Source organism: Pelodiscus sinensis, chromosome 6 (assembly GCF_049634645.1).
Source record: "Pelodiscus sinensis isolate JC-2024 chromosome 6, ASM4963464v1, whole genome shotgun sequence".
NCBI classification, from domain to species: Eukaryota; Metazoa; Chordata; order Testudines; family Trionychidae; genus Pelodiscus; species Pelodiscus sinensis.
The window spans coordinates 95442587-95467388 of NC_134716.1; the positions used below are offsets into that span (position 1 = coordinate 95442587).

The 24802-nt window shown below is 43.9% G+C and overlaps 1 long non-coding RNA gene across 6 annotated transcripts in view; it reads right to left on the reverse strand.

Moving 5' to 3' along the window:
- The window catches only part of LOC106732876 (uncharacterized), a 196604-nt gene extending 176800 nt beyond the window's left edge, over positions 1–19804 (reverse strand). The window contains exons 1-5 of one of the 6 annotated variants that reach the window (XR_012904903.1): positions 19630–19798; positions 11341–11410; positions 6267–6412; positions 5150–5256; positions 129–1025 (exon numbers count right to left, since the gene is read on the reverse strand). This is a non-coding gene — a long non-coding RNA (uncharacterized LOC106732876). Of the gene's footprint in view, positions 1–128; positions 1026–1262; positions 1722–5149; positions 5257–6266; positions 6413–11340; positions 11411–19629 lie in introns of those variants that run through there. The other 5 variants (XR_012904902.1, XR_012904901.1, XR_012904900.1 and 2 more) reach the window with 5 other exon arrangements.
- Positions 19805–24802: the final 4998 nt, after the last annotated feature.

The window sequence follows — 24802 nt, forward strand, 5'->3', positions numbered from 1 at the left end:
TCAACCGTGGTAGCAGACCTGGCCCTTGGGCAAGGCAAGCAAGGCAGTTGCCTTGGGCTCTGAGCATTCAGGACCCCATGCTGCCCTGCTCCTGGCCCCTCCCACCCAGCTCAGCCTTGGGCCCCACACACTGGCCGGACCTGCATGGTAGACTTCCTGTGTAACATCACTGCAGCAAATATGGATATTTGTCACTGTATAGAAAATAATACCATTTCCTGAAATCCAAGTCTTTGTGGATATATTTTATGTGTATATTACTTGTACAAGTACCTGGAAAGAACCCTAGAAAGTGAATATTTAAACAACACTCGACTTTTGTTTTTAAACTATACAGACTTAAAGAGCAGAAGCTTTATATAACATTTTAAATTAAATATTTCTGTATTAAAATTTCTACGGTGTCTGACCATCACAAAATTAAGAACTCGCTGCCACTACAGCCCATATTATTTTGTCAAATTACAGTAGTACTCTGAGTTCAGTGGCTACAATAATCTGTTCTTTGAAGATGTACAGTGCAGATTGAAATTTTGAAATATAAACAAAGTGATGAAAAGAAAGCTAATTGCTGGGATATTAACATATAAGGTGCAATTTGAAGAAAGGCTAAGATCCAACACATTCAGCACTTTAAAACTCTATTTTTTTAAAATCAGCACTAGTAATGAGTAGTGTTCTACTATTTAGCTAGGAGGCATTTTAGGGAAGCCCAGCAGATTTGTTGATTGAAGGTAATCAGTCCAGTGCTGGAGGAACTCTCAGGAAGAAGCAAGGAAGGAGGGGGGAGTTCCTGATGGTCAACTCTAAGTTAGCATTTAAGCACTGGGAAAGTTTCAGTGAAGGAATTCCTATCTGCAAAGCTCAAAGAGCAGCAGGAACAATGCTGTGAAAGGCTGGTAGGCAACACCCAGGTCAGTGGGGAGAGACATATTATTCAGCACCAATGGTATCCCACAGCATAGCCTGGATTTTCAACAACATTGATGCATCATTGAGCTCTATTTAATTGCAGAATGTTAAGGCTGTAGTGGAGAAATGTATTATGGAGACAGAATTAGCTTAAGAAGTTAAAATAATACAGCAATGAAAAATGACAATGGTGCCATTCCTCACAAATGTCAATCTACACAGGACTTGCCAGAAACCTTGTAGCCACATTAATCTTGCCCATTGGGAGTTTTATATATGCCAAGATCAGTATATCGTACTCAGTTTCTTTCATCTCTCAGATGTGGTTTTTGTTTTGTTTTTTCGCGCAGAAGATGGAAGAGTGTTGTGAGCAGCTGAGAGCAAAGGGTATCATCCTCTACTTTCTGAGCTAGACATGCTCTTGATGAGGAAATCTGCCTTCATAGCATATTGACTTATAGGAGAGGAACCAAAACCCCAGAAAAACACCCCACAGCAAATCAGCTAACACTGCTGTGGTGAGTTGAAGAGACCATACAAATGAGTTTTCCTTTTCCCATGCTGCAGTATTTCTGATTTTAGGGACAATTAGTCTGTCCATCCACAACATTGCATTTCCAACTATCAATGTGGGGAACATGGCCAAAAGAAAAATGTGATTTTGGACCTGATGATTAAATTAATTCAAATTTTTTTCAAAATAGACTAGTTATGTGGAAGTCATTGGAGGTAGGAGATCCTCCTCAGTATTCATTGTTGTCTATGTGTCAGTGGTTTGTTACTGCTCCTTGATTCCTGGAGTGTTGGTACTAGGAAGAAATTCTTTGGATCAGTTTTGCATAGAGAAAGGCTCTATAGCACTAATTTTGCTTGCGCTTTCACTAGTTAGCCTCTCAAAGTATTCACCAGAAAACAGCTCAGTTTCTATGGCTCTTTAACCATTTTCTCTGGCTAAATGCCTGCAGAAAAAGTGAATTTATTTATTCATTCATTCCTTGGTTGCAAAATTAATCCAAAATCTTAGTCACTTGGCTAACATTTCCTTTCACTCACATGTACATTTCTTCTCTTGCCCTTTTCTGTCTCAAACCCTTATGCATCAGTGACCTCTAGAGGCATGCACTTCAGTTTTGAACTGCATATTCAGATAAAATATGAAGAACTAAAGACTGTAATTCTTCCCATCTTTAAAAAGGACAAGATCATATTTTCAAAAGGGGCAATAGGTGTTTATGCAAAAATAGTGCATGAAAAAAAAAATCTGCACATGCAAATGAGAAACATAATACAACCTGGGTACATTAAAATTAAAGGTTCAGATTGGTTGGTATAAAGAGGCAGCAGCTGGTGAGCATGTTACCAGGCACAAGGTGGCCTTAAACATTGGGGTGAGCACCTCACCCTGTATCCAATCCTACTACACCAGAAAATTGGAGTGGCAGGAAATTGCTAAAAGAGGCCCAGATCCTCTCAGGACAATTCACCCAATGAAGGAATTGAAGAATTCAGATGTCTGGCTATCTTCTAAGAACCCCCATACAAATCCTGGCACAGGGAAGGCGAGTGAGAGGGGCAGGACAGTGAAGTCCCCCCAATGCAGAGATTCTAGAGAGTTCTGTATCCCAAATGCAAATAGGAACACGCTACTGTAATATAGACAGGTGCTCAGCCATGTCTAGAAATACACTGTGGCTTCAGAAAAGCCCAGGGCTGGGAGGGCGCCAGGCCACCTCAACCCCTTCCTCCTACTGATCTGTGCATTTTGTGCTGCTTCTCCTATATTTTAATTGTAGAAGTGAAATTATACAGCAAAAGGTGCCAATAAGGACAAACCATACGTAAGGAGAAGGAGATGAGTAGGTAACATGCACAGAGTGTGGCAGTGAGTCTCAAAGAGCAGCTCAACTGACTTGGACTCATACTATAGCACAAAGAATAGCCATTCTGGAGCCTAATGCTGAAGTCTAGGAAATGGGGGGCTTTGGAGCCTGAGCACTATCCCAAGTCACCTCATTACAGAACTATTTTTAGTTCTGTAGCTGAGCCTGTCAACCTGGGCTCTCAGACTTGCTAATGGCTGCTTACATAGTGACAGGACCCTGGAAACTGTCATGGTCTCTTAACCCCGTGGTGGCCATACAGTTAGCAAATGTGGCAAGCTCCATACAGGCTGGGAGAATTTTACTGCCAGCTGCAATGAGGGAATGTCTGGGATTTACACAGAATACCCCCAGTAATTCTTAGCAGTCCACAAAACAATTCAGGCCTTGCATAGCTCCTAGCACTACCTATCTACCTGGGAACATTTTTCTTCATTACTGTGTGACTCATAGGTGACCATATAGTATTTTAAGGTGATTGTTATGGTTTGTTAAGGGCAAAGGGGAAAAGCCAGGGAAGATCCTTACATGAGGTAAAAGAGTATCCAATGAACTCCACTATTATTATGATGTCTCCAGCTGAGGGCAGAGCACTCAGTGGCATGATAGTGGGTGTGGTAATACAATACCTGGTTTTTCCTATATTGCTTTGCATCCAAAGTTCTTAACCTAGGAATGACTAGGCAGAGATGACAGGACATAATACATGCATGATTGATGAACTTATTAGGAGTTAAAAAAAATCTTATTACACCCATCTTCTGAAGCAGACTCAGTGTTGCTGCAGGACTTGTAAGAAACCCTTTCTCCTTCAAAATGCAATCATTAGCACAGATGGCTATGCCATAATTAGCCTACCCCTCTGCCATTACACCTAGCCAGTTTTACCACATCACAAGTTCCTTTATAAAATCCTGTGTGACCTGCCACTGCATCTCACAATCATTTTTACTTACCCAGGGGTAATGCACATGTGGTCAAATACCTTGGCCTGTACTTCAGGCCACACCCAGATGTGGTATTTGATTGCCTGGGTTTCCCTGGTTTTCTGTCCATTGTAGGAAAGAGCAAAGTCAAGCTTGCAAATGTTTTAAGGTCCTTCTATAGGCCAGATTCAAACCTAGTTAGGGGCTGATTAACACAAGGGAGCCCTGGTCCAGGCCTGGGGCTCCAACCTGCTACAATCATACAAATAATAAGTAGTTAATGTTTTTGTGATACTACCATCTCATGCTCCTGAGCTGATAGCACTATATTATTTGTATGATTGTAGCATCTTGAAGTTATGAAGTTGGCTATGTGTGTGTTACTGAAAGATGGAGTGAGGTTGAAAACACTAACTGCCTTTCAGGTACAACAGTAAAAAGGCCAAAAAATGTGAATGGCTTATTTAGGAAATGCACACACGCACAAGGATTGCCCCAGGAACTGTGTGCAATAGAAACCGCTCAGCGATAGCGATGCACAATGGGAACTGTTTGACCCAGATCACAGGAAAAGAGCTTTTCAGCAAGTGGAAAGTAAATATAAAAGGGGGCCAATGACATATTGGGGGGGGGCCCTCACTCTCTCTACAACACCACATCTGGAAACACTGAGGAACAAAGACTGAACTGATGGTCACATGCTGACAGGATTTTTAGAGTGTGTATGAAAACCTGTGGAAGCCAGAGCAATTTGTGCCTTAAGACTGCCAGCCTGTTTATCACTCAGTATATTCATTACCAGATTCTCACCCTATCTATCCAATGTGCTAAGATCAGTTTGCAGGTTTTGTTTATTTACTAATCTGCCTGAATCCATTTGCTAATCCCTTACAATTTACCTTTTGTAGTTAATAAATGTATTTAATTATAACAATCCATTTTGTGCAATTCATATCTTAGGGAAAGGGGAACAAGAAGTTATGAATACCTCTTTCCACACTTAGGGAGAGCATGAATTATGAGCTTGTGCTGTGCAGATCTTTCTATACAGTACAAGACCGTATTGTCCCCAAAAAGTGTGCATGTGAGTGCTGGGTGAGTCCTCTCACACAGCTGACTTCAGTCTATGGCTACATGAAGACTGCAAACTTTTGGAATAAGCTTTTTTTTTGGAAGAGTTCTTCCAGAAAAGCTTATTTTGAAGGAGAGTGTCCACATGGCAAAAGCACAATGAAAAAGCGATCTGCTTTTACAAAAGATAGCATCCAATCAGTGTGTATGATGTCTTGCATTTAAGGCCACCCCGAACCAGTTCAGGCCAGGCATTAGGTCAGCAGTTGCTTCTGAGTGGTATTGCCTAAGGCTATCTGAGATGTGTGCTTAAAGGTACCTTCCTGGAAAGCCATTTCTCTGTTTCTTCTGCTTGCTTACATCTCCGAGGGACAGCACATCTTTTGCAGTGCATGCTCTGGATGCCCAGCTATTTTGGACAGCACAGCATACTCCTTGCCAGATAGGGTTCCCAGATTTTTTTTTTTCTGAAACAAAGGACCCCGAGAGAGTTGTTAAGCAAAAAACGCATTGTGAGTCTTTTTGGCCCTAACTGGCTGCCGGCGGCTACCCACCATCTTACCTCCCTGTGAGGAGCCAGACAGCTCCCCTGAGGAACCCGGTAAGCACTAGGGTTGCCAGTCTGCCTCTGTATTAAGCCGGACAGCCCGGGATTTTCGCCTCCTGGTCGGGGGGGGGGGGGGGGTTGAGAGAAAGAGGGGGAAATCAGAAAGTACCGGGCATTTTAGGTGTCTGGTATTTCAAGAATTTTTTTTAACCGGACAGGAAGCAAAAATACCAGACACCTGGCAACCTTAGCCATGGAGCCGGAGCTGCCTCTGGGCATGCGATGGCCCCACACTGCCATGCTGCACTTTCTGCTGCAGTTTGTGCAGGCTGCTTTCATGGCCCTGCCCGAGCTCGACACCGAGCTCGTCATCGAGACCCTTTCCCTGTGTATGGGAGCAAGACCCTTGCAACAACACCCCAGAGTGGAGAGAAGGTTCTGGAGGCTGGACACCAGTTCCAACTGGTGGGACCGGCTGGTCATGGAGTGGTGGGACAACCAGCAGTGGCTCCAAAACTTCCACATGCGGCAGGCCACCTTCATGGAGCTGTGTCCCTGGCTTGCCCCTGCCCTCCAACGATGGGGCACCCAGATGCAACCTGCCATCCATCTGGAGAAGCGGGTTGCATCGCCATCTGGAAGCTCACCACCCCAGACATTTACCGGTCTGTGACAACCAGTTTGGCACGGTAAAGTCCACCATCAGGGCCCTCCTCATGGAGGTAAGGTACTCTCGGGCTGCAGTCCCTGCTGGAGAAGAGGGAGACCCCAGGGAAAGGGGGATGAGGGTGCAGAGGGAGGTTGGGGGGAAGCCCCATCCCTGGGGGGTTCTGCAGTCCCACCCTCACACAGCTCTGCAGGCGAGACAACCTCATAGTGGCTGGCTCCTGGGTTGTGGGGGGGCGGGGGGGGGGAGATTTGAGGACCTACCAAGGGCTGAGGCACCCCCTCTGAATTTGTTGTGTCTCTCTTTCTGCCGGTGGTGAGGGCCATCAACTCTGTCCTGCTGAGCAGAGTCATCTGCTTGGGAGACCTGACTCCACCATGGCTGGATTTGCTGCTTTGGGCTTCCCCAGCTGCAGGGGGGAAACCAGAGATGAAACCCATATTCCCATCTGAGCACCACAACATTGAGCCATCCAATACATCAACCACAAGGCCACCTCAGCATTTGAAAGGGACAGCACCACACAGCTGAGCTGGAAAGCACATCTGAAACGCCGCTGCGGCTGACCCCGGGTTCTTGGGAAATACCACGCGGAACCTGCGATCAGCTGGGGAGTTCTCAGCTGACCCCAGCTACACTGGGGGCTCTTGTATATTTCAAAGGAGGAATGCAGAAGTGCCTATCGACTAGTCAAGGAATGCAGAAATTCCAACTAGTCAATTAACCGTTACTTAACGGTCTTAGTTCAAGTGCTTCCTCACCCACCTCGATATGGGGGAGCACAACATCCCCGAAGTGGTCTCCATGTGTTGCGTTCTCCACAACATTGTGTAGAGCAATGTGGAGGCCTTCCTACCGGTGTGGGGGGAAGGGCAGAGGCCATTTAAGGGCCTTCAAGCAGCCACACACAGCTGCCATCCGCCAGGCCCATCAGGTGGGGGTACACATCCATGGACTCCAGTAACTCTCCCAAGAGCCTCCCCATTAGGGCCCTGTGCCTTGCGCCCCTATGCCTTTCCCACAACAACCCCTCCCTTCTCTGTACAGTCAATAAAAACAATGTTTTTCAATAAGAGTAACTGGGGAAGAGAGGGGCTCAGAGTCTGGCTAGGGGGAGGAAGGCTCAGGACTGGGAGGGTACGTCTAGACTACATGCCTCTGTCACCAGAGGCATGTAGATTAGGCTACCCGGCATAGGAAAATGAAGTGGCGATTTAAATAATCGCCGCTTCATTTAAATTTACATGGCTGCCGCGCTGAGCCGACCAGCTGTTTGTTGGCGCAGCGCAGTAGTCTGGATTCTCCGTGGTCGACAAAGGTATTTGTCGACCTCCCAGGTATGCCTCATTTTCCTATGCCGGGTAGCCTAATCTACATGCCTCTGTCGCCAGGGGCATGTAGTCTAGACGTACCCGGAGTGGCAAGTGGTGCAACTGGAAGTTCCGCCTCATGGCTGGGGACCTTGGTGACCTCGGGGGTGGATGGGGGCCAGGGACAACAGGGGGGTAGGCAGAAGGGAGGACTGGAGCTCGGTCGGGGGCATAGGCATGGCAGGAGCAGTGTACCCCATCATCTCATGGGTGGTGGCACATATGTTTTGGCCCTGCTGCACCAGCTCAGCCCACATTTGGGTACGCCATTGAGTGTCTTCCCAGACCTTCTGGGCCTTCTTTGATCCAGCCCATGAGGCAGTCCCAAACCCCACCCCCTAGCACAGGTGTCGGCAGCCTACGGCACGTGTAGCAGCTACGCAGGGGAGAAGGGGCCAGAGAGCGCTCCCCTCCTTCCTCCAGCAGGTTAGGCTGCGGTGGGAGGAGGCAGCGCTGGGGCTGAGGCTCCTCAGCAGGGACTGGAGGTGCTGCAGCCACATGCTCTGGGGCTGCCCCAGTGGCTGGAGGCACCGCTGTTGTGGCCATGTGGTTTGGGGCAGAGTCGCTGCGGCAGCGGTACCTCTAGTTTCCAGGGCTGGCTATGGCCAGCATGGCTGCAGCCGTTGCTATAAGAGGGCACGAAACAAGTAAGGTCCCACCCTTCATGCCCAGACCCCTCCTACTCCAATCCTCTCACTTCCCTCCCCATGAACCAGCACCCCCAGCTTACTCTGACACCCTCCCTTGTTCCTGCACACTCTCTCCTGGCCAGTATCAGAGGGGTAGCCATGTTAGTCTGAATCTGCAAGAACAACGAGAAGTCCTGTGGTACTTTATGGACTAACAGATTTATTGGAGCATAAGCTTCCGTGGGCAAAGACCCACTTTGTCAGATGCATGTAGTGGAAATTCCAGAGCCAAGTATAAATATACAGGCATAAGAAAAGAGTTCCAATCAAGAGTAAGGCCAGAGATAACGAGGTCAATTCAGTCAGGGAGGATGAGGCCCACTTCTAGCAGCTGATGTGGAGGTGTGAACACCAAGAGAGGAGAAACTGCTTTTGTAGTTAGCTAGCCACTCACAGTCTTTGTTTACTTCTAAGATGATAGTATCAAATTTGCAGATGAATTGTTAGCTCTGCAGTTTCTCTTTGAAGTCTGTTTGAAGACTCCTAGCCAGACACCCTACCCTGCTCCTTCATCCACATTGTTCCTAAACCCCCTCCCCTAGCCACATACTGCACCCTCCCTTGTGCCTGCTCCCTTCACTTGGCCAGACACCCTATTCCCAGCCTGCTTCTGCACCCCACCTCCCTCCCAGATCCTGCACTCCATCACTATCCTACTTGCTGGCAGCCCTGTCTCACTCACTGTACCCCTCATTTTTGTCCCTATCCCAGAGCCTAAGGAGGTCCATAATATCCACTAACTCTGGAACCCCAGGAAAGTAAATCTGGTCTATGGGAATTCCTGAACCTCAGTCCTCCCCTTTCTTTCAATTCACCTCACGAGGCTGGGGAAGTGAGGTGTCTCAGTTGGGGCCATATCAGTGAGTGATGGGAATTTTTTGCTTCTTGTGTGGTCCCCAAATGATTTTTTCTGTAGGTCTGTGAACCCGAAAAGGGTTCACCACCCCTAACAAAGGAAACACTGAAACCTTGTGTAGGACATAATAGTTTTATTTAAAATTAAGTTTGATAAACTAACGTGAGAAATTTAAAAGCTTAATCTGTTTCATAATTTGAATTAAATCATTCTCCCTGGTTCAGAAAATAAGGTCACCACACCCAGCCTGCCCTTGCCTCCCCTCTCGTCAGCACACAGATCCGTGAATAAGTTAAATCTCAGTATGCCACTTCTGAAAGGTTGCCAACCCCTGCACTAAAAGGTAAAATCTGCAGTTTAATTTATTAATTAATGAAGCTGCTATAAGTAGGACTATTATTGACTTGGAAAAGTATCACCAGCCCATGGACCCATACACAGAGGCGAATAAGTCAAATCTTGGCACTCCTCCTCTAAAAGGTTGCTAACCCCTGCCCTAGTGCGTTGCCTGGGAGCTGGAGACACGCAGGTCCTTTCAACTACTTCATTTAAAGGGCTCATGTTTGCTGGATGGCTGCACTTCCTGGCAGCCACCCCTCAGGTGAAAGCCCTTTAAACAGAAACAATTGAAAGGGCTCGCCACTCTCCATTCCTCTGGCCTGCTGCTTGGGAGCTGCCCAGGAGGGGCGAGCCCTTTCAGCTGCTTCTATTCAAAGGAATTGTGCCTTCTGGGTAGCTTCCAGGCAACAGGTTAGCAGTGGGGCCAGGAGGTGCCAGCCGTGTTACATGAATTCTAAGCCTCCACTCCAGACAACTCTGGGAGGTAGCTAGGCCCCAGCACCCTCGCATTTGCCCCAGGTCCCTTCCATTGTCCAAAAGTCAGGGGCAGGGTCCCCAGGCCAAGCAAATCTCCCAACAGGGCAGTTCTCAACCCCACCCCTTCTGCCTGAGGCCCTGCCTCTTCCATCTGAGGCCTGCGGCCACTTCTGAAATTTGTGAAGTGTCCCCCCTTCCAAAATTATTTCCCACCCCCCGATCTAGTCTAATCCCCCTGTCCAAGTTGCAGGATTTGTTGGGTCTAAATAAGTGGTTCTCAACCAGGGATGTGTACCCCAGAGAGTATGCAGAGGTCTTTTGGGGGCACATCAACACATCTAGATAAGTACCTAGTTTAACAATAGACTGCATTAAAAGTACTAGATAAGTCAGTACAAACTAACATTTTGTACAATGGTTTATACTGCTCTGTATACTGTGCCCTAAAATGCAAGTACAATATTTATATCCCAGTGATTTATTTTACAATTATATAGTAAAGATGAGAAACCAAGCAATATTCCAGTAACCATGTGCTTGTGACACTTGTATTTTTATGTAAGCAAGTAGTGTTATAAGAGAGGTGAAACTTTATGCAAGACAAATCCTGAAATGGGTACAAATAGTCTAGAAAAATTTGAAAATCAATGCTATAAACGATCAAAGACAGATGGTCTCCAGCCTCCTTTTGAAACCACCAGTGGATTCATGGTCCATGAGTAGATGCTACAGTAACACTATAAATAAGGGAATGATCTCTGTGTTCTTGGTATTTTCAGAGAGAGAGAGAGAGAGAGAGAGAGTGCAATGGAGAAGCTGAAAAGATAGGGGTGATCTCTCTCCCAGCCCATCCTTACCCTCCACAGGGGTGTTCACACCCTCTTAAACTGTGCCCATGCACACTAGAGCCATAGCAGTTCTACAGGTTTCTGTCCATGTGTTTAAGACAGTGGACTAGGAAATCCGAGCTTTGGGTTCCATTCCTAGTTCTGCCAAAGAGTTTGGTTGTCCACTCTGTCTATTTAGATTGAGTTCTTTGGTAAGCACCCAGCACAACAGGGCTCTAGTTTCAGCTGATGGTGTCTTTAGTTTCCACTATCAGATAAATATTAATAATTTATACCCTCATAGCAACTGTAGGAACGTGCAGATGTCAGATTAGCCACCAGAGGGAGATTTTATTGTTTCTTATATGCAATGAAAGCATGTTGCAATGATAAAGAATCTGTGTGCAAGAATATCGTATATACGACCGACCCACATTCAGAAAGCACTTAGTCTGTCTGATTTTATTCATTGTAGGTGTTGCTTCTTCAGCAAAAAAGAAATGTGAAAAGAACATATTTTCTATCTTCTAACAATTCTATTAATAGGATTGTACATAATACTTAGCACTTTCCTGAATTTTGTGGTAACTCGGAACATTAAGTCTTCTAATCCTTCCATGAGGTAGGTAATTATTGCAATAACATCTATTGAAAGGCAAGCTAAAAGGTAGAGGACCTTACTCTCCACTGACAATCTCCCTCAAACCCAGGGAAATCAGTGTATTTGTATAAAACCTGGGACAGTACCTAATTTGGACCAAAGATATTCATTGGTTTACCTTGGATCCACAGACAGTAGCAAATTTGGGGATGACAAACATGGAAGCTTCAAGGGGTAGTTGAGTTAGTCTGTACAGAAAAAGACAACACAAATGGTCTGTTAGCACCTTAAAGACTAACAAAACATGTAGATGATATGAGCTTTTGTGGGCACAGTCCACTTCTTCAGATGCCATAACTCTGGTCATCTGAAGAAGTGGGCTGTGCCCACGAAAGCTCATGATACCATTAAAGGTGGAGTAAATCAGGGTGGCTTTGCAAACCCTTGTTGGCTTCATTTTCTAAAACCAGGACTTTGGTTGCAGATACCAGTTTCCATCTCACTCTGCTAAGGCCCAAATGCAGGACACAATGTGTGACATAAGACCCCAACATGAAGAGAACAAAAATATTTTGAAGAAAATTTAAAATCAAGTCAGATTAATTCTTTAGTATAAATAAGACTTCCTATGATCACAATGGTCCCTTCTGACCTTGGAATCTCTGAAGCTATTTTATGGGTTATGTGATGCAAATAACTTTCAATCAACTTTTTTGTGGACAAGGGATAAATTGGGGGAATTATAATGAGTGGCATAATCTCAAAATAAAGGACAGTTGAGAGGGATATCATAAAGAGGATGAGATGGTTTAGCTAAATGTTTCCTGTTTAGACCCATCAGCAGTTTGTAATGTACCCTCCTGTTCTTAACACGAGAAAAACTTTATTTCCTTCCTCTCCATGCTACAAGGTCAAAGTGTTTGAAAGACAAATAAAAAACACAGAATAAAGGTCCAATGCTTTCCATCAGCAACAAACTAGAGTCCCCACCAGTCTTAGTTTTTGTGCTAGTCACTCGCTGCTATGACCCTTTGTGTTGTACTTTTAGTTTACTCTTTATGTGCCCCTCCCAATACTCTGGATGAGTGAGTGAGTGAGCGAGCTAGCTAAAGGAAGCTTTTAAATAAATAATAATAATAATAATAATGTAACCCCTTTTTCCTCCCCGGGTTACTGGGGAGCAGGTCACACTCATAGGTGTGCCTGGGCGCCTGGTGTTTAACCCAAAAGAGATCCTGAGTACCCCAGGGGTGATGGTGTTTAGCTGGGGAAAGCCCTATCCACCCCCTTACTGCAGTCCCTTACTGGCAATGAATGTAAAGTGGCGGTGCCTCCACCTGGCTGGCCTTGTACACACACTGGTGCCTTGAGAGCCTCCAGGAATATACTCATTCCAACATAAAGCTGGATCTAATTCCAGAACAACTACAAATCATATACATCTAATAGAATACTTGAAAATAAACCATCTTTACTTAACTAAACAGGGATTAACAGATTAGCAAGGAATAGCATTAACACATAACAATAACTGAAGCTTATATAGCTAGACAACAGTTACTCCACCCCAGAGTGTGCACACCCTTAGACTCAGTCCCAGACACGTGCTTGCGTTGGCGCGCTGATGTTGCAGCTGTAGTGAGGATTTGGTCCAGGCTAAACAGCAGCTCTGTCCCAGGCAGCACTCTTCCAGCAAGGCCCAAACTTACTGCCTCATGCTGTGCCTATAGGAAGCAGCCTGCTAACTCCCAGTTCCAAGAGGCATGTAGTAGCTGCACTCCAACAGCCCCTGCACTGGGTCAATGTCCTTGGCAGCAGCCTGGCTCCCCCTTTGGTTCCAAACTGCAAGGCAGAGTCCCAGACTGCTAGGCCTCTTCTTCAAGCACATGGAGAGACCTCCTCTCTCTCACAAGAGTCCCTCCTACCTCTTTTGTTCCAAGGGCTCATGGGAATTGTAGTCTGGATTGCAGCACACAGGGTCTTTTTAGAATAAAACAGAGGACCCTTTAGTAAAGGGACTACAATAATAATAAATTGCTTCAAGCCCTCCCCCAAGAATCTTTTTTCCCCACTCAAGCACTCGGGATCCCTTGGGCCAGAGGAAATTTAAAATATTTCTCTTTCCCTAATAAAAAATATGTAATTACATAAAAATGAAATTAGCAAAAGCCAGCAATGTTAGGTCCACAATCCTAATCAGCAACTGTGTGGCTGGTTAATGACCAGAATTCTTATTTGCAGAATCATTCCCATCACAAACTGAGTTAGTTGCAAATGTGACAAAGATAGGGTGACCATATTTCCCAACGTGAAAATAGGACATAGCATGAAGGAGGCATGAGCCATCTGGCTTCAACACTTGCCTGAGTCTCCCAAGCAGGGCTGGTCTGAGCCCCTCTTCCCCAGAACAGTACTTGCCCTCATCAGCAGAGGCTGGGGCTGAGCACCTAAGCCCTGCCAGGTCTAGTCCCAGACCACACATGGATGATAGCCCAAGTTGCACCAACCAGCACCTCACATCTTCATTTGGCCCCCCCCAAAACATTACTCTGTGCCCCCTGAAAATTTTGACAAAACTGAATATTTGTTCCTTTTTCTCTTGTCAACAGATGATCGTGGTTTAAGAAGGGGACTGACCCTGACAATGTATGAAGTATGGTCACCCTAGATAAAGAGGGCTCCAAAAGGTGACTCACCTCAGCCCATATACTTCAGTCCTGTGATATCTGCATCACCAGGACCCATTCTACTCAGCTGCTACTGCAAGTTTGGGGTTTAGTGAAGTCAGCACCTCAAACTCTGCTCATGCCTAATCTGGTTCTACAGAGTCAAATCCACCAGCTCCATTGTGACTAGGTGAAGTGAGTTCCATAGATACCAGCTTAGGTCACACAACGTTAGTCAGGGTCTAGAATCTCTGTGTGGGAAACCCAAAACAAAGCCAGACCCCCTGAAAACAATCTCTGGTTTCTGGAAGAATCTCTAGTCACCTTGCATAACTGAATTTATTACTATAGTTGAGGATGACCCAACTTTCCCTAATCTATACTTTTCAATAATTTCTCCAGACATTCCTTTCAAAAATGCATTTATATCCGCCACTTAATATCACTTCCAGAAACAAAGAAATTTCTAACAATACACATCATAAACCATTATATGAAAATGCAACATCATCATTCATGTCAATTAAGCCTGCCAGAACTTTTCCGCCTCTCTCCGATGAGGAGGACAGAATGTTTCTCTTTCCATTTCAGTCTTCTAGTTCTGAGGCTTACAGAGATAAATCTTGTTTAAGGCTTTTTCACTAGTGTTGGCCTTTGAATCAAGCGAGGCATTCTGTGGTATTTAAAGGCTTCTTGCTATATAGACTATATCGGATTTTAACTGTACTATCCTTCTCTCTCAATTTAATTGACTCTTCTAGTCTAATCAAAGTTGATCTTTCTACACTGTGCTTACTGCAATTCATGTCTGTTCTAAGTACTTCTGGACATTTGTGTTCTTAGGTACCTTGTTTAATCCTGTCAGTAAGCTCTATGCACCCATTTGTTTTTATTTAATTATACTTTGAACCAGTGAAAGTCAAGGACACAATTCAACTATTAGTCCCATTCAGCTCTGAAAAAATGACCTTGGGTTAGCATGGTAATAGTTTTGCCAATACGAATAGAATATGCATATAAAATAACGTTGCTACAGACTTATCAGACAAAAGCCATTCAGTTCATACATGTCCCACAAACTCCTGTGTGCATCTCTTAGGACACCCACCTATTTCATTCAGTTAAAGGAATAGGATAGCACAAACATACTAATAACTATTAGATTATGCTCACGTACCAAGCTGAATCAGCTAGGCACCTTGAGGAAGAATTTCCAGACAAATGCACCATAAAACCAAGTATATGCCTGTGAGACACTGATAGTTTCATCCTCTGGACAGACAACCTAAGTCCCTTATAGATTTCTACCACAACTTCAACATCCATCATCCATCCATCCAAGCCTCTTTTGAAGAGTCCCACACCCTCATCAACTTTCTAAATACAACAATCAGTATTAACAATGGACCCTTACTGGCAACTATGGGACGGGTTTCTCCAGAGTGCCACCTGAACCTGGGTTCTCTCTGAGCCTCCCTGACTCAACCAGCCTGGGCTCCCTCTCACACTGTGCTGCTGTGACAAGCTGCAGAGCCCCCCAGCCTGCACTTTTACCAGAATACATACAGGTAGAGACATACCCTGCTGCAGTTACATGCAAGCTCTCTGCCTAGCCCCTGCATAGGAACCCTATAGCTAGGGTAACTATCACATTCTCAGGCATTTTTCCTGTCTCTAATATACACCCAAACTTGCACCATCTTGCACTGCACAGCAAAGCTCATAAAATTCACCCCCTCCTTCAGTGTGGAGGGGAACATGAAACAGCCTTTTCCCCCTGAACTACGGATTACCACTTCACTCCAACTCACTAGTTTAGATTAACTACAAAAAGGGAGATTTTAAGCAACTACAAGCGATAGCAGACAGATCAAAGCAGATTACCTAACAACTCTAAACTAAACGTAACGTACTAAATATGAACAGATTCACACCCTAAGAGATGATACAAGCAAGCTGCAAATTCTTAAGGGGCAAGCTGTACTTGCTTTGCAGCTTGGAATCTCCATATCTTTCATATGCAGGCTAGAAACCCCACTGGCCCATATCTAGTGCTTCACCCAGTTCAGTCTTTGTTCTTCAAGTGTTCCCAGGAGTCTTCTCAGGTGGGAAGTTAAAAGCCACAGATGATGTCATTCCCTGCCTTTTACAGTTTGTGCATATGGCAGGAAGCCTTTGTTTCAAAGTTTGGTTCCCAAAGCATTTTGTGGAAAAAACACTGATATTCCATGATGGTGTCCAGAATCATGTGACCTGGTCACATGTCCTTGTACAGCCATAGCAGCTATCACTCACAGTCTGTTTGGGGCATTCATAGGAAGGTTCACCAGATGAGAGATAAGCTCCTCCTAAGGGCCTCAGGCGCCTTTTTTTTTTTTTTTTTTAAGACTGGCTCATTGCCCTGAATAGGCCTTTCCTTACCAGCTATACAGTCTGAAAGTACCTTGTCTAATGGACCTTACTCAGGTGTGACTACATTTGAAATTAAGATATTTAGTCAATATTCCTAAATTCTGATACAGATTGGTACATGCATACAAATAGGATAATCATTCAGCAAGTCATAATTTTTCAGTTACAATTTTAACTTCACAGATCCAGTAACCAGCCCAAAACCACCAAGAAATCTGATATCTACAGCCAGTCACTCAAATACTACAGAATATGCTCTGAGCAGACAGTCCAGGATACTCACCGTACCATACTTAACTGCTTTCATCAAACAGGGGTCCTGTGGCACCATCAAACAAGGACACTCCACCAGAAGACTAGATTGCAACATAGAACAGGCCATCCAAATACTCCAAGACAAACTGCTTCAATACCAACAAAAAGATCTGACTACACAGCCCTAGTTGTTACCTCCAACCCTACACTGGAATCCCATACTCGAAAGAAACCACATCCTGATATCAGGGCTGGATTAAGGTGAGGGGCTAGCTGGGCAGCTGCCTGGGGCGCCAACCTATGGGGGGGGGGTGCCTGATGGCAGCTGTAAGGGGCCCCATGTGTCCGGGGGCCACGCGGCACCCCTTACAGCTGCCATCAGGCACCGCACGCCCGATGGCAGCTGTAAGGTGGGCCGCGCACCGGGGGGCGGGGCCATGCATGCGTCACGTGCCCGCGGTACAGGAATGGCTCAAGCCGGCCCTGCCTGTTATAAATCTTTCCTGAACTTATACTTCATGCCTTCGAATAACTCCAAGCTCATCATCAGAAGCAAGTTCTCACTGATCAGGACCCACTAACTGAAAATAGCATCAGATCCTCCAACAACAGATGCAAAACCTGCATTTTTCCATTTCTATGATGATCAATATTCCCCACAATGAACCTTTCAGGACCCATGGGTCCTACACCTGGTGCACTCATCCAGTGCACTAAATGTCCCAACGATGGGGAGAAACAAGACAATTGGTACACTCTCAAAAACTCACAAAAATTATAAGAGTCAAAAACATCTCACTTGGACAAACATTTTAAAAAAGGCTCACACTCGAACTTCAGTCTTCATCCTCAAAGGAAACTTACACAATATGTTGACGAGACAAGCCTGGGCACTTTCATTCATAACTTTGCTAAACTCTAAAAATCATAAACTTAGAGAAACTGGATTTATGGTTTATTACAATGTGTAACCCATTATTCCCCCTTTTTTCCCCAATCCCATGTCCACAGAGGTATTAATTAGCCTATTCACCTTGAATGGTTTTTTAGAATGTGTTAAACGCTTATACTAAACAACCTGCTCCACACCTATTTAGTTGTAACACTCTGAGTACCTTTCCCAGATTCAAAGAGCTCAGAGAAGCTTAAAAGCTTGTGCCTCTTGCCAACAGAAGTTAGTCCAGTAAAACACATTCCCTCACTCACCATGCCTCCCTAATGTCCTGGGACCTAATTTGCTACAAAAACACTGTTAGACAGCTAAAACTACCAATGCAGAGGGGACAGCTGGAAAGTTCTGATATTTGTTTGTATATACAGAAGAACTTCAGAGTTACAAACACCAGAATTACAAAGTGATCAGTTAATCACATGCATTATCAGACATCATCAGACACACACACACACACACACACACAGAGCAAAGCAAATTTAAACTACATAATAAAGTTTCAAAGCTGTATTGTTCTGTTTTAAATTTTAGAAAGAACCGTGTTTTGTGCAAATGTTTCAGAGTTACAAACAACTTTCATTTCAAAGAGGTTCTGAGGCTCTGCTGTGTATTTTTAAATTGATTTTGTGTTGTATCCCTCTTCCCTATCCATCTTATATCAGTAGTTCTCAAAGTGTGGTCTGTTGACTACTAGTAGTCCATGACCATCTTGCAGGTGGGATGTGGGCTTGGGGCTCACCCCCCCAGTGGGGAGCCTGCGCTGGCGTTCTAGCCCTGCATCCCTTCCCCCTGCACGGTGGGAATGCCAGTGCCAGCTTCCCACTGTGGAAGGCAGGGGACGGACAAGCCTCACTGGCTGGATCTGGCTTGCCAGGGAAGTGCTGACACTGGGGGAACAGCAGCACAAGAAACCACTTGCCTGGAGGCTTTTGCCACTGCTTTCATTGGCCAGAATCATAGCACAGGGTGCATTGACTAGGAGTACTGGGAGGCATGGAGCCAGGTAATGGGAGTGGGTTAGGGTTCTCCATCTCCCTCATGCCCAGATCCTGTACCCTTTCTCCCTCACGCATGCTCATTCTGCTGAGACCCCCCCACCCTCACTTCACTCCTGCACTCCTCCACCCACCCAGATAGCCCACCTCTGACACCTTCCAGCATACGTTTTGTCATCATGGGTGGTTGGCTGGTGGCCCACAGAAAGGTCTGCATTGAATGGGGTGGGCTGCAGGCCAAAAAGTTTCAGAACCACTGCTCTTAGATTAGGAGCTCTCCTTCCTCATCTTCCTAGATTATGAGCTCTGTGGAACAGTCTTCCTATGTATTTGGACAGCATATTGTAGATGCTATCTTAATAAAAATAATTATTGGGATTTGAAGGCCATAAAATTGGACATATTTCTATAAACCTTAACATTCAAGCAGAGTTCCAAGAGCTGTTTGAATCATTGGTCCCTTCACAAAACAGTAGGGAAAAGAATGAACAGGCAAACTAAGTTATTGCAATTAAGCAGAAGGAAAGGAAGAGGAGAGTTAGAAATAAATGAGGGAAAGGGCAGCAGAGACCAATGCTAAAGCATGATTGTGATTTTGTGACTTATGAAGAGAAGCAGTCTGCTGTGGCACAAAAAACCTTAAATGGGAGTCTAAAGCTTTAGTAGCTTGCATCCAACCTTTTAGTTAAAGTATTTGCAAATTTAAAAAACAAATATACAGATCTGCTGTATGAATTGAAAAATTTAACTTTTGGCATTAGAGCCAGGCAAATAACTGACTTTTTGATTCACCATCAGTTCCTTTTTAAAAAATGAATATATAGTGTGGCAAAGCTCCAGCCATGTCCCTGCCCTTCTAGGCAGTTGTTAGATGCCTCAGAGGTTTGCTATGATCCTTCATACTGCCTCTTATCTTTTCTAGCGGCCAGGGTCACAGTTTACTGATCAATTGTCATCATTGGCAAAGTCAAAGGATTAGGATAAACCCCTCTCATAATTCCTGGCTTCCCTTCCCAGGAACAGACTTTTATTGATGGGGGGGGGGGGGGGGGAGAGAGAACCCAAGCCTGCCTATGACTCCAGGTTCCAGCCCAGGGACCCTAAATAGTGGCAACAGATGGGATTTTTCCTCAACCCTAATAAAACAGCCTTTCCCTGGGCCACTTCCCCAGTCACTCCCCTAGTACCTGAGCAAATCTTTCCTGCTTCAGCACAAATACTCTTTCCTTTTTGAAGTCCTCTTGTCTCCAGCAATGCTCCTCTCAGTCCTTCACTCTTCTCCTTCTCCCTCTCTTGCCTGATGGAAACCTTTGAAAATAGCCCACCAAGTCTTAGCCTGGTGCTTGATTAGCCTGCTGCTTTAGGTAAGTTCTTAATTAGCTGCAGGTGCCTGCTTGCCTTGATTAAATGGCAGCAGTCTCTGGCAGTTTATTCAGAAAACCATTCACCCAGCTCCTGGTATGTCTGTCCTCCACAAACTATAGTTGGAAATTTTTGTTTGGTGTCAAACAAAACATTTTGTTTTGGGCAATTTTAGCAAAAAGCAAAGGAAATCTGGATTTGAACAACAGGAGGAGACAACAACAATGCAACCACAAATAATCTGTAGCCCACTAGTTAGGGCACTCATCCAAGATGAAAGAGACATAGATTCAAATTCCCTCTCTGCATGATTTTTTTGCACAGTTCCTGCAGTGCTACCACAGCAATCCATACTGCCTTTGCTTTCTCTTAGAAGGCTATGAACAACTGTAATTGTCAGCTGTCACAATTCACCACACAGCTCTTTATAGGCAAGTACATTTATTCTTAGGATCAAAGTATTCCAGAGACAAACATGTAAAACAATGAAAGTTTTTGTGCATATGCTAAAAGCTTACTAGAGTTCACACACCAGTTTTATTGCATCTCAGTAGGCCAAAGGCCTTTCAGCCTTTCCCAGAAGGGATTGGGGCTCCCCGTGGACAGGAGGTCCTGTCCATTTGATGGATAAGAAGGCAGACCAGTTTAAACTCCGGATATTTATTCTAAGTCTCTTCTTTGTCTAATGGACTCTGGAGAACTCTGATTGAACTAGGTCAAGGTTCTTCTCTGGAGGTATTACAGCCTGAGTGAATTTTCCTAATCAGCCCCCACTGTTCTTTGTTCTTGGAAAAGCTGTGGTCACCAAGTTATAGACAATTCTCGGCACAAAGATACAGTAAAAGCTCCCAAAGATATTGCCATATCTGTCACAACAGTGTGCTCCTCTTTTCATGTCTTGCTTAAAAACTCAGTTTCTCAAACCTGCAAATTTGCATGACAACAATAACATTTTACAAAAAGATGTGGATAAACTCACAGATGGTGAGGATGAACCATCCACAAATTATACAATTCATAAAGCCAGAACAATTCTGTGCACCAAGTCCTGCAATGTTGGACCCTTTTGATTCTAGGGCTTGAGGCAGTAGCTTTACTATCTGCATCCAAATAGTTGGCAAAGGATTTCAAAAACATAGAAGAATACATTTGTGGTATCAGAACAGAAACTTGATTCTTTTTGTCTAGTAAACCACAGAGCCTGTGCAGAGAGGGACTGTAGCCAAACCTGATCCCAGGAGAATGAGGGCTGACCTCACTGGAATTCTTTAGTGGTGGCCAGGAGAGGTACATTGCAGCAACCACCTTGACATTAGTGCATTGCATGCACGTATGCTGGCTCGACTGGTGTTTAAAGGGGGTTCTGGGCCACAGGAAGCATCCCATTTTTCAAGACTCTTGCACCAGCTGTGCTAGATTCTCAGAATCTTGGCACTGAGAGTTGTGCTCTAAAGGAGCACAAGGGAGAAGGCCCTGTATGTCCCATGCCTCTGTTTGTATAGCTGCACAGGGACCACCACATTCTGGCTCTTTTTCTTAGCGAGCAAGCTGTGAAAACCATGCTTGTTAACCTTGCTACTTGCAGACTTGTTTTTAAATGCTTTTTTTTTTGCCCAACGTGTTTGATATCACTACTGCACTTCCTCAATCTCTCTACTATCAACAACATCATGCCAGAGCCACCTTACAGTGCACAGAGTCTTTCAATGATTTCCCTTCTGATGAACACATGACATTGTTGTGAAGGTAAATACGTCATACGAACCATTCAAAGTGAACCAGCTCACACAATTATGATGCCAAAAGGGGTCCATGTGGTTGGCTGGGAGCTGTAGAAGTGCCACAAGTTGAGATGCATTACTTAGGACTTCCATGTCTCACCTTTCAGGTTAAGCAAAATGCAGGACAATGTAGCACTTTACAGACTAACAAGATGGTTTATTAGATGATGAGCTTTCGTGGGCCAGACCCACTTCCTCAGATCAAATAGTGGAAGAAAATAGTCACAACCATATATACCAAAGGATACAATTTAAAAAAATGAACACATATGAAAAGGACAAATCACATTTCAGAACAGGAGGGGGATGTGATTTGTCCTTTTCATATGTGTTCATTTTTTTAAATTGTATCCTTTGGTATATATGGTTGTGACTATTTTCTTCCACTATTTGATCTGAGGAAGTGGGTCTGGCCCACGAAAGCTTATCATCTAATAAACCATCTTGTTAGTCTTTAAAGTGCTACATTGTCCTGCATTTTGCTTCAGCTACCCCAGACTAACACGGCTACATTTCTATCACTTTCAGGTTAAAGCATCCCTAAAGCCTGTGCTTTTACACTGGGATTTCCCCAACATCCCCTCTGTTAGAGGAGCTCTGATGTCCAAAGCTTTTTATGAGCTACACTATGCTTCCTGGCTGAGAACAACAGAACAGCCCCCCACACTGTCTCTTTAATGTAGACTCATCATGATAATTAAAATACATTCCTAGTAAAAATGCAATCTCTAATTTTTGCTGCTTTAAATATAAAAAGCTATCATGGAGAGTGGAGGCCTTCAACTTTTTAAGATCCGCTGCTAGTGGAAGTGGGCCTAGTTCTATTGACTTCAGTGGCGCTATGCAGACCTGCACTAGAATATGGCCCCTAGTCTCATGCAGTCAAATCAAACATGAAGGTTACTTTAGAAAGAACCAACAACCCAACTAATCTTAGAATGGAACTTGATATGTTTATGAACCAGATGATATGGCAAGGTTGCCTGCTATAGCAGGGGACTGGACTGGACGACCCCGGAAGTCTCTTACTATGGTTATAATAACTATATAAAAGATAATTTAGTGTAGAACATTTCATCGAGCACTATAATTTCTAAGTGCTAATTTAAAACATAAATGGGTAACCTTTACATCTGAAGAGAAACAGGAATGGATTTCCAGTTACACTGAATAAAAGACTTAAAAATTGAGGATATCTGTTCAATTGTTGGTCCTTATTTAGGAGGGCAAAGGGAGAGATTTAAGATGGGCTTTAGAATAAGCTGATGAATAAAGGCTTAGATCTACAATTTCTTTTTACAGTGTTCCTCATCAGCTTGCAAATCTCCATAAAATAAACTAGTTCAACTCCCTAAGGGCTTTTTTTTTTTTTACAAACCCAGAATGAGCATAAATAATATAAATCAGTCCTTTCTTTTGTATCCAAAGTGCAAAATAGACTTTGTAAATCAAATTTTTATTAAGGTTTTAGTGGTGTTATTCATAATTCATTCACAGCGGGAATAGAGAGTAGACAATTACCTAATAACAAACCCAAAGCAGCAAATGCAGACAAAAACACAAATCTCCCTAACTCAGTAGCTTCAGCAGTATTTTATTAAGAAAGTGATGCAGTGGTGGAATAACCAAATGACACTGTGGGTGCCTTTCTGGAGCACCCTAAATTCGAAATGAGACGCAATTTGCATAGCAAAAATTGCGTATCTTATCCTAAATCTATTTCAACATAGCTTATTTTGAAACTTGGTACATCTACACAATACCGTATTTCAAAATAATGCACTATTTCAAGCCATACCTCATTCCTCGTGCAATTGTCTGTCTGTTATTTCAAATAATATTTAGAAATAATAGATGGCTTGTGTAGATGCAGGGTAGCTATTTCAGGATATGGTACCTCTGGTATAAGTGCTGTGTAGACGCTCCCAATTTTGAAATAAGATATTCCAAAATAATCTACGCAATTGATGTAGCTCAATTTGCATAGCTTATTTCAAGGTAAGCCCTGCTGTGTAGACACACCTTTATAGACTGGGCATTGATTTATTGCTGGGATTCCTGAAAAAGGAAATTGGCTGCATGCCATCTATACGCATCTCTGCCAATAAGTGGTGTGTGTAACAGCAACAAGTTGCACTATGAATACTCCCAAGTCAATGTTACAGATGTCTTTTTCACCAGGAACCCAACCTGCAACACTCTGACCTCTGCTATCAGTTGGCAGAAGGGAAAATGGGTATTGTTCTGTAAAAGACGTTGCTGAAAGAATATATTTTTTATTCTTCCCTAACATGCATTAGGCAGGCCCCAATCCTGCAAACACATGCATGCTTAATTTTATGTGAAAAAGCCCGTAGAACTCAATGGGACTATGCATGTGCTTCCATGGTTTGCAGTTCATATGGATACATACACAATTTCTATTTTATGGAATAACAAAGTTGTTCACAACAGTTATCCTCAAGCCCAAGCTTTATTTTATTCAGCATATTCCTGGTTTCATGCAATCCTTTTTATCTTCACATGCATAACTAAGAAAAGACAGTCTCTAACACTTTCTAATGCTCAAACCTTGATCTATTTATCAAACACCCACTGGCTTTGATTATTGTCATGCTTTTAACACAAACCATTTTAGAAGTGCTTGCCCTCCAGTTTCTTAGGAGTAAAGTCTTTGAAAGTGTTCAGTATTAACCTAACTCTGTTCCCAAAGAAATCCGTGGGAATTTTACCTTAGACTACAATAGGAGTGAAAATAGGATAATGATAACAGGATAAATGAAAATAGGATAAATGATCTAGAGAAAGGGGTAAGCAGTGAGGTGGCAAAGTTTGTGGACGATACTAAACTGTTCAATATAGTCAAGACCAAAGCAGACCGAAGAACTTCAAAAAGATCTCACCAAACTAAATGATTGGGCAACGAAATGGCAAATGAAATTTAATGTGGATAAGTGTAAAGTAATGCACACTGGATAAAATAACCCCAACTATACATGCAATATGATGGGGGCTAATTAGCTACAACTAATCAGGAAAGAGATCTTGGAGTTATCATGGATAGTTCCCTGAAAACGTCCATGCAATGTGCAGCAGCAGTCAAAAAAGCAAATAGGATGCTTGGAATTATTTAAAAAGGGATAGAAAATAAGATGAAGAAGATCTTACTGCCCCTATATAAAACTATAGTACGCACACATCATGAATACTGTGTACA